Below are 9,312 nucleotides of genomic sequence, written 5' to 3'. Positions count from 1 at the left end.
GCCCATAAAGCATCATCCAACCTCTTACACCAATCCTTGCGATTTAGATTCACCACCTTCTCATGCACACCCTTTATTTCTCTATTAGACAATTCTGCTTGGCCATTGGTTTGAGGGTAGTATGTCGTAGCCACCTTATGATTCACACTATACTTAGCCAATAAGCTAGCCAACACTTTGTTCAGAAAATGGGTTCCCTCATCACTTATGATAGCTCTTGGAGTGTCAAATCTAGTGAAAATATGCTTGTGTAAGAACCTCATGACCACCTTGGAATCATTAGTAGGATAGGTAGCGGCTTCAACCCAATTAGAAACATAATCAACAACCACCAAGATATACAAATTACCATATGACGGTGGAAAGGGGCCATGAAATCAATCCCCCAAACATCAAACAATTCAACTTCAAGTATATTAGTTAGAGGCATTGCATGTCTTCTTGAGATGCTTCTGACCCTTTAGCAATGATCACAACTAGCAACATAAGCATGGGCACCCTTAAATAGAGAAGGCCAAAAGATCCTGGATTGTAAAACTTTGGCAGCGGTATGTGCTCCCCCAAAATGTCCACCACAAGGCAATGAATGACAATGAAACAAGATACCCTTTACCTCGTGTTCAACAACACATCTTCTGATCATTTGATCCACACTAGGGCTGTGCAGAAATTTTTACAACCCGCCCAACTCGAATAATCCACCCAAACCAACCCGAAAAAACCGTCAAAAAACGCAACCCGAATAAATCGACCAAAATTTAAACTGCCCAATTATTACATTGGGCGGGTTGAAAATAATTATCAACCCGCCCAATTAAGAATTTATTATTTTTAATATATTCAAATAAATATATAAATTAATTAAGTTTTGTTTTAATTTTTTTACTATAAATTTAAAATATAATTTTAAGCTTAAAAAGATAAACTTCACACTATTAGTACTAATATTTAAAAGAAAAAATGTAAAAAATGTAAAAAAAAAATACCACTTTTGTTTGGGTGGGTTGACCCGACCAACCCGCCCAACCCGCCCAACCTGACCAACCCGCAAAAAAAAAAAATACAATTTCGGTTTGGGCGAGTTAACCCGACCAACCTGCCCAAATTATTGGACAGGTTAAAAAAAAAAATTCTTAATTAGGCAAGTTACGGGTCACTTTTGCTAACCCGATTATGACATTGGACTGGTAAAAATGCCTTGTAACCTGACCAACCCGCCCAATGATTAGCCCTAATCCACACATTGCTTAAATAGAAAGGGCTCCTCCCAAAAATAAGAATTCACATCATGAAAGAATTTCTTCCTTTGTTTGTTAGTCATCTCCGGTGGCATCAACCCACAAGCCAAATAATTAGCAAAATCAGTAAACCAAGGAAGCTCATGAGAATGTTTGACCTCAAAAACTTGTTCATCGGGGAATGTTTCTTTGACGGGGACAAGAGAGTTGGAATCTTTTTCAAACTCCATTCTTGATAAATGGTCAACCACTTGATTTTCTACCCCTTTTCTATCTTGAATCTCAACATCAAACTCTTGAAGCAAAAGCACCCACCAAAATAATCTTGGCTTCGCATCCTTCTTGGCAATCAAATACTTTATGGCTGGGTGATCGGTGTAGACAATCACTTTAGTACCCACAAGATAGGAGTGAAACTTGTCAAAAGCAAAGACAATAGCTAGTAGCTCCTTCTCTGTCACAGTGTAATTCAATTGAGCACCTGTCAAAGTGCGGCTGGCATAATAAATAGATTGAAACACCTTGTTCCTTCGCTGCCCCATGACAGCCCCAACAAAATAATTGCTGGTATCACACATCAATGCAAAGGGCAAACTCCAATTCGGTGCAATGATGATATGGGTTGAAATTAGTCTATCTTTCAACTCTTGAAAAACCTTCAAACATGCTCCATCAAAATGAAATGGTGTATCATTCTCTAACATATTGCAAAGTGGCTTGGAAATATTAGAGAAGTCTTTGATGAACCTTCTATAGAACCCTGCATGGCCTAGAAAGCCTCTAATGTTCTTCACTGAGGTAAGAGGTGGGAGCTTTTCAATAACCTCAATGTAAAGCCTTGGATAGCCAAGACCATTACACTGTGTATTTTAAGTAGTGCAGGACTTGCTAATCAAGTCCTTTGGACATAAACGTGTTACTAAAGTAATTAATGGGTTAGGGTTAAAAGATTTTGATCATAGGTCAATAAACCAACAGTAGAATATAAGCAATGAACTTAACGGTAATGTTCAACTCAAACAAATACATAAACCATTCACATCAATCAATAAATTAGTTGTACAAACAAGACTTCTATTTATTATATAATATTCAGGCCCAACACCCTTAGGCCGAGTCCTCTGGTCTTATAGCCGACCCCATCATGCTTAGGTCGGGCTGCGTTCCGCACACTTTCTATCGGCCCCCAGCACCCTTAGGGCGGACTTCAAAATAGATATAATCACAATATGCATTGCACATCAAGCAAACAGAGGCAACCTATACAAGCATGCCTATTCAGATATTCTCAGATATATTCACAATCATAACATACTCAATAACTGGGGTCTAAGCCCCACTCACGACTCGAGTGCAGTTTTCTTACCTCGAGTCCCGAGTTGAAGATGTAAGACGTTCCCGAGCGCGATCCACAATCTCGAGCCTTAACGACAACCCTAGTCACAATGCGATAATGGATAACTATTAAAACCTAAACCAATTAAAAGCTTAAGAATAACATACTAGCCTTCAGGACCTCGAATTCTACTAAACTGGGTAGTAGAATCCTTCCCGAACACTTAGGTTTAAGTTCCCAAGCCCAAAAAACCTAATTTGGCTAAGTCTGCCTAGGCGGGCCGTGACCAAGCCCAGAGGGACATGTGCGGCAACTTGGCCCTTAGGGTTGTGGCGCGCCTACGAGACAGAGAGATCCCCAGGGCTCTTGGGTTCACGTGGGTCGCGGTGCCCAAGAACAGGGTCGCGACGCGACCTCGCGAACCCATAATTCCCTGCTTCTTCCTGCATTTCCCCCCAAACCAAAGTCACTAGAATTCAACTTAACATGCACTAAGGCTAGAATTGAATCTCTAACTCTCAAGGACACATAATAAACAACACATATGGCCTATAATACTAGCTCAAACTACCTCAAATCCCAAAATCAGAAGCTAACTAAGCATCCCTAAGCACATCCAAAACCAAACCATAAATTCAATAGATCAAGGATTATAATCTTACCTCAGTAATAACTTTGATCATCAGCTGTCCCCTATCCTACTCCTAGCTGGATTCCCCAATTCCCAACCTCAATTTCTAAGCTTTCTCTTCAAAATTTCCAAGTGCAACAAAGCCTTAGAGAGAGAGAGAGAGATGAACGTTGTAACGCCCTACTACCTTAGAGCCGTTACTAAGTGAGTTTTAAAAACGTGCAATCACTCGCTAATCAAGGCTTTTAAAGCAAAAGTGTAATTAAACCATAATCAGAGTAAAAACTTTAGAAACAACTCTATTCTATTGAAAATCATAAAAGTTTAACACTTGGGATCCCAAAATACTGTTTGGAAATATTTAAAACATATAAATACAACCAAGTCGGCTAAACGACAAAATCTAGGTTTTATTACATTCATCTCCCAAAATCCACTGGCTGTGGCAACCAGGCAGGCCAAACATGTACACGCCGCCTCACGCTTGCTACACTCATGGTTGGTTGGCTTTCTCCTTGCCCTTACCTACACCACAGAGCACCCGTGAGCCGAAGCCCAGCAAGAAAACCCACAAACAGATAACATATGCAAAACCAACACATATCATATAAACATGCCATTAATAGGCTAAACACATACGGCCAAGCCGTCCCAGGCGCTTTACCAGGCCCTGGGTTTGCAGTCCCTACCGTGAGGATATCCCAGGTATCCTTTAGGGTCTCGCCCTGGAAACTCGCACTCCACGTGCTCAACGCTGCTCCTAGCCCCTTGCCGTACTCGGCCTTGCACTCAACGTGCCCAACGCCGTTCCCATCCCCTGCCAACCTCGGCCTGCGTCGTTCCCGGCTCTTGCCAAACATGTACACAATAGCATTCATAACATAATAAGCAAATACTGAACACTAACAAATTCAATCAAAGGGCTACACCCTACAATTCATACATATTGGGCTCAGCCCTGCATACAAGCTCTATGGGAACAGGGGTTTTCTTACCTGCGTCCCGAGCTCTCCGAGCACCGATATCCCGAGTACAGTCCTCTAACTTGAGCCTCGCCAAAACCCTAGTCACAACACATAACAATATTCATCCATCAAGTTCTAACCCATTAAATAACTTTGAACCATAATTATAATCTCCGGGACATTGAATTCCATCAACCCAGGTGATAAAATCCATCCCGAGCCTTAACCTTTGAGTTCCCAAGCCTAAACACACTTAAAAACACAAACTGGCACTAAGAGCCACGGCCCTACCCACAAGCGTCGCGGCTAGCCTCGAAACAGAGGCTACCACTTCATTGAAGCACACACAGGCTGCGACGCGCTTGGCCAAGCGCTGCGGCGTGCATCCAATTCCTTGGCCTCCCATGGCCCCGCGCGCACACGGGCCGCGGCATGCCCCTCCTAGGGCTGCGGTCCCCACCTCCAAACCCAGAAATCTTCATCCCTTCCTGCATTTTCTTCAAACAAATTCACCCAAAGATAAACTAACAGTCCCAGTTTATCACCATAGAATTTCTAACACAAAATTTGCTTCAAAACGTAACAGAGTCTAGCACCAAATTCAGCCAAACCATCAAGAACAAATTATAAACCTAGCTAACATGCAACCTTAAAACCAGCTAATAAATGGATACAATTCAACATATTAGGAACTTACCTTAGTTTGATTGAACCTCAGAACCAGCTCCCTAAGCTCCAAGCTTCAAGCTCCCCTAATCCCCCAGCTGAAATCCATGAATTCCCTATCTTTCTTCCTCAAGATTTTCCCCTTAGTGCAACTTTGAGAGTAAAGAGAGAGTATGGTAGAGTATAAGGTCGATTTCTCCAAGTTTCCTAACAGTTCCTTTATTTTGTTTTATTTAACTTAAGCTTTAAGGTTACCTCAAGGCTCGGGGTACCAAAATGTCCCCGAGGGCAAAATGGTAAATTTTCCCCAATATTCCCTCCTAGACATTCTATCCTCAAATATATCTCCAAATATTTATTTCCATAACCCGATAACCCCATAATACATCTAATACCCAAAGTACCCCTCGACTCACCCTGAGTCGGATTCTCAACCTCGTTGTGACTTTCTGGCCAACCGCTCCCCAGGACTGTCTTGGATCGTGCTACACAGAAATATATCACATGGATATCATATTCATCACATTTACGCCCTCGACGGGCTAAAATCACAGACATACCCCTAATATCCAAACGGGGCCCACATGCACATTTAACTCAACTAAACATGCATCTCTATCACATACTCACATAAATTCACATATTAACACATTAAATCATTTATTGCCCTCCAGGCATGCTAATCAAGGCCCCGAGCCCTATTAGCAAATTTGGGTCGTTACAAACGTGAGAGTGAGAGAGAGAGCTGTGGGATTGTCTAGATGTTTCTGGCTAACTCCTGAATTTTTTCCTAAGTATATCTCCTAATACAAAGACCAAAATACCCCTAGTGTTATATCAACCCTTTATTTCCCTTAAGGGCAAACCCATCATTTTACCGCGCTCCCCGCTAATTCTCAAGTGGTCTTCTAAGTTCCCAATTAATCCCGACCTGCCCAACTAATCACCAAATAATTTTCCATTAACCAATAAATCCCAAATACGCACTAAGTCCCCAAAATACCCCTAGGCTCACCCCGAGCTGGGTATTAGAGCCCGTTGTGACTATTCTGTTAATCCGCTCACTAGGATCGCCTCGAGCTAAATCCTGCAAATGTATCCACATAATAATGTGGTCTCAATCATTTAACACATATAATCACACTTATGCCCTCAACGAGCCAAAATTACAAATATGCCCTTATTAACAAAAACGGGCCCACATGCATATTTAATACACATAAACATGCATATATATATTCATATTATCATATAAATCATGTATGCCATGTAGTCACACATTTAATAAACTAATTTCACATACATATATATATGTATATCCAAATATGCCCTCCTGCCACACTAATCAGAGCACTAAGCCTTATTAGCATTTTTAGGACGTTACACTCAATCTTGGCTCTATCAACTTCAATACCACACTTTGATACTTTATGGCCCAAAACAATACCTTCCTTAACCATAAAGTGACACTTTCCCCAATTAAGGACTAGGTTTGGTTCTTCACATCTCTTCAACACCTTGGACAAGTTGCTCAAACAATCATCATAAGAATCCCCAAATACTGAGAAATCATCCATGAACACTTCTAGAAATTACTCAACCATATCAGTAAAGATAGCCATCATACATCGCTGAAACGTAGCAGGAGCATTGCACAAACCAAAGGGCATTCTCCTAAATGCAAAAGTACCATAGGAGCAAGTGAATGTAGTCTTGTGTTGATCTTTTGGAGCCACTGCTATCTGATTGTAACCAGAGTACCCATCAAGGAAACAATATTACTCTCTCCCAACAAGTTTGTCTAGCATCTGATCAATGAAAGGAAGAGGGAAATGATCCTTCCTAGTGGCCTTGTTTAGCTTCTTGTAGTCCATGCAAATTCTCCATCCAGCCATAGTTCTAGTAGGAATCAACTCATTGTCTTCATTTTTCACCACCGTGATCCCATCCTTCTTGGGTACACACTGAATGTTCACCCATGAACTGTGAACTGTCAGAGATAGGATAAATAATGCCAACATCTAACCACTTGATGATTTGTTTCTTCACTACTTCCTTCGTGATAGGATTTAGTCTCCTTTACCCCTTAATAGAACCTTTTTCACTGTCTTCAAGCAAAATCTTATGCATACACAAAGAAGGATTAATACCTCGAATATCTGCAATAGTCCACCCAATGGCCTTCTTGAACTTCCTCAACATCTCAAGCAACATTTCTTCTTGTTCATGAGTCAACTCCACTGAAATAATGACAGGTAAAGTGGATGATGGCCCCAGTTAGGCATATCGCAAATGTGATGGAAAGACTTTCAACTCCAACTCAGGTGGCTCTTCAATTGATGGCTTGGGAGCTTTGAACTCCCTAGATGACAACTCCAATGAATCAAATCAACCTCTTGTTCTTAACCCTTAAGAATAAGCCTCTAACCAAGATAAGTACTCCTCCTCATCTTCGTCATTGTGAGAGTCAAACAACAATAACCTCTCTAATGGATCATCAACATTACTAGTCTCAAACTCCTTTGATGCCAAAGAATCTACCACTAAAACCATCAGGAAATTTCATAGCCTTAAAAACATTAAGTCACCTTTTCATCTTGGGCCTTCATAGTAAGCTCACCCTTCTTCACATCTATCAAAGTTCTTCTTGTTGCAAGAAATGACTTCCCCAAGATAGTGGGCACCTCTCTATTTGCCTCATAGTCTAGCACAATAAAATCACCAGGGAATATGAATTTGTCTACCCTTACCAACAAATCTTCAATCTTCCCATCTGGGTGAGCAAGAGATCTATCTGCAAGTTGAAGAGTAACTGTAGTAGACCTGACTTTTCCAATCCCTAATTTCTTGAAAATAGTCATTGGCATCAAATTAATGCTAGCACCCAAATCACATAAAGTCATCCCACAATAAGTGTTTCCAATAGTACATGGAATAGTGAAACTCCCAAGATCCTTCAACTTTGGTGGCAACTTGTCATGCAGAAATGAACTACAATCCATGGTTAGAGCCACAGTTTCAAACTCTCATAACCTTCTCTTCCTTGTGAGAACATCTTTCATGAATTCCAAATAGTTAGGCATTTGCTCAAGTGCCTCTACAAGTGGGATGTTGATATGCAACTGCTTCAACATACCTAAAAATTTCTTGAATTGCGAATCCAACTTTTGCTTCTAAAATTGTTGGGGAAATGGAGGTGGCTACTTTGAAATTGAGATGTCTGCTCGACTATGTTGCAGCATTCTGGGCAGAGGCAGGTTTTTGTACCCTAGGAATTTTAGCATCTTTTTGGATTTCATCATTTTTTTGGATTGAAGAGGGCTCACCCTCATGCCCAAAATTTGTCTTGTTATTCTCCAACTATTTCCCAATTCTCAAAGTGACGGCTTTACAATGTTGCTTGCCCATATTTCTTGGATTCTCGGTATCACTTGGTAATGTACCATGGGGTTTATTTCTAAGCTCATTAGCTAGTTTCCCAACTTGGTTTTATAAGTCCCTCAATGATGCCGCTTGGCTTTGAATCATGGCTTCATTCTTCACTATATACTCCTTCAACATGTTCTCAAGAGAGCTAGAATGCATTGATTGTTGTTGTGGCCTTTGTTATGGTGCTTGTGGAGAATAACCCGGTGGGAAATTTGGTCTTGGAGGCAATGAAGAGTTGCTAGGGCCAGCCCCTTGATTATTCCATGAAAAATTGGGATGTTGCCTCAATGATGGGTTGTAGGAATTAGAATAAGGGCCATTCCTATTTTGATTCTCCGTGTAACACACAGTTGCTGGATTGGAATGACAGTTGTCAAAAGTATGACCCTCACCACAATACACACAAGAAATGTTCTCCATTTGCCCCATTTGTGTCCCCATTGGCTGATTCATCCCCATGTTCATTATCTTGAGCATATTCGAAATAGAAGAAACTAGGGCCGCCAAGGAAGTGATGGCATCTACATCATGAATACCAACCACCTTTCTACTTGTAGATGATCTAGTAGTGGGCCACTAATAGTTATTGTTGGATATCCTCTCAATGATTTCATATGCCTCATTATAGGACTTAGCAAGAAGAGCCCCATTTGAAGAAGCATCTACCACCATTCTTGTGTGAGCGTTGAGACCGTTGTAGAATGTCTCCATTTGGATGCAATGAGGAATGCCATGATGAGGGCATTTCAGCAACAACTCCTTAAACCACTCCCATGCCTCGTAAAAATATTCCTCATCAAGTTGTTGAAATGAAGTAATCTCATTGTGGAGCTTGGCATTCTTAGTGGGAGGAAAATACTTCATCAAAAATCGCTCAGCCAACTTTTGCCAAGTAGTCACAGAATCAGAAGGCAAAGAGTTCAACCAAGCTCTCGCTCTGTCTCTCAAGGAGTATGGGAACAACTTCAGTCTCAAAGCATCCTTTGTAACTCCCGGTAGCTTGAAAGAATCACTTTTTTCAATTAATAGACGAAGATGAAGGTGAGG

General features: G+C 41.0%; 1 non-coding gene across 1 annotated transcript; it reads left to right on the top strand.

Moving 5' to 3' along the window:
- The first annotated feature begins 8,992 nt into the window (after window positions 1–8,992).
- Window positions 8,993–9,099, top strand: LOC133807554 (small nucleolar RNA R71). The gene has a single exon (XR_009879460.1). It is a non-coding gene; the product is annotated as a small nucleolar RNA R71 (small nucleolar RNA).
- The last annotated feature ends 213 nt before the right edge of the window (window positions 9,100–9,312 follow it).

Source organism: Humulus lupulus, chromosome X (assembly GCF_963169125.1).
Source record: "Humulus lupulus chromosome X, drHumLupu1.1, whole genome shotgun sequence".
Lineage (NCBI taxonomy): Eukaryota > Viridiplantae > Streptophyta > Magnoliopsida > Rosales > Cannabaceae > Humulus > Humulus lupulus.
The sequence above is the reverse complement of the archived record's forward strand: the minus strand, read 5'-3'. Positions and strand labels throughout refer to the sequence as shown.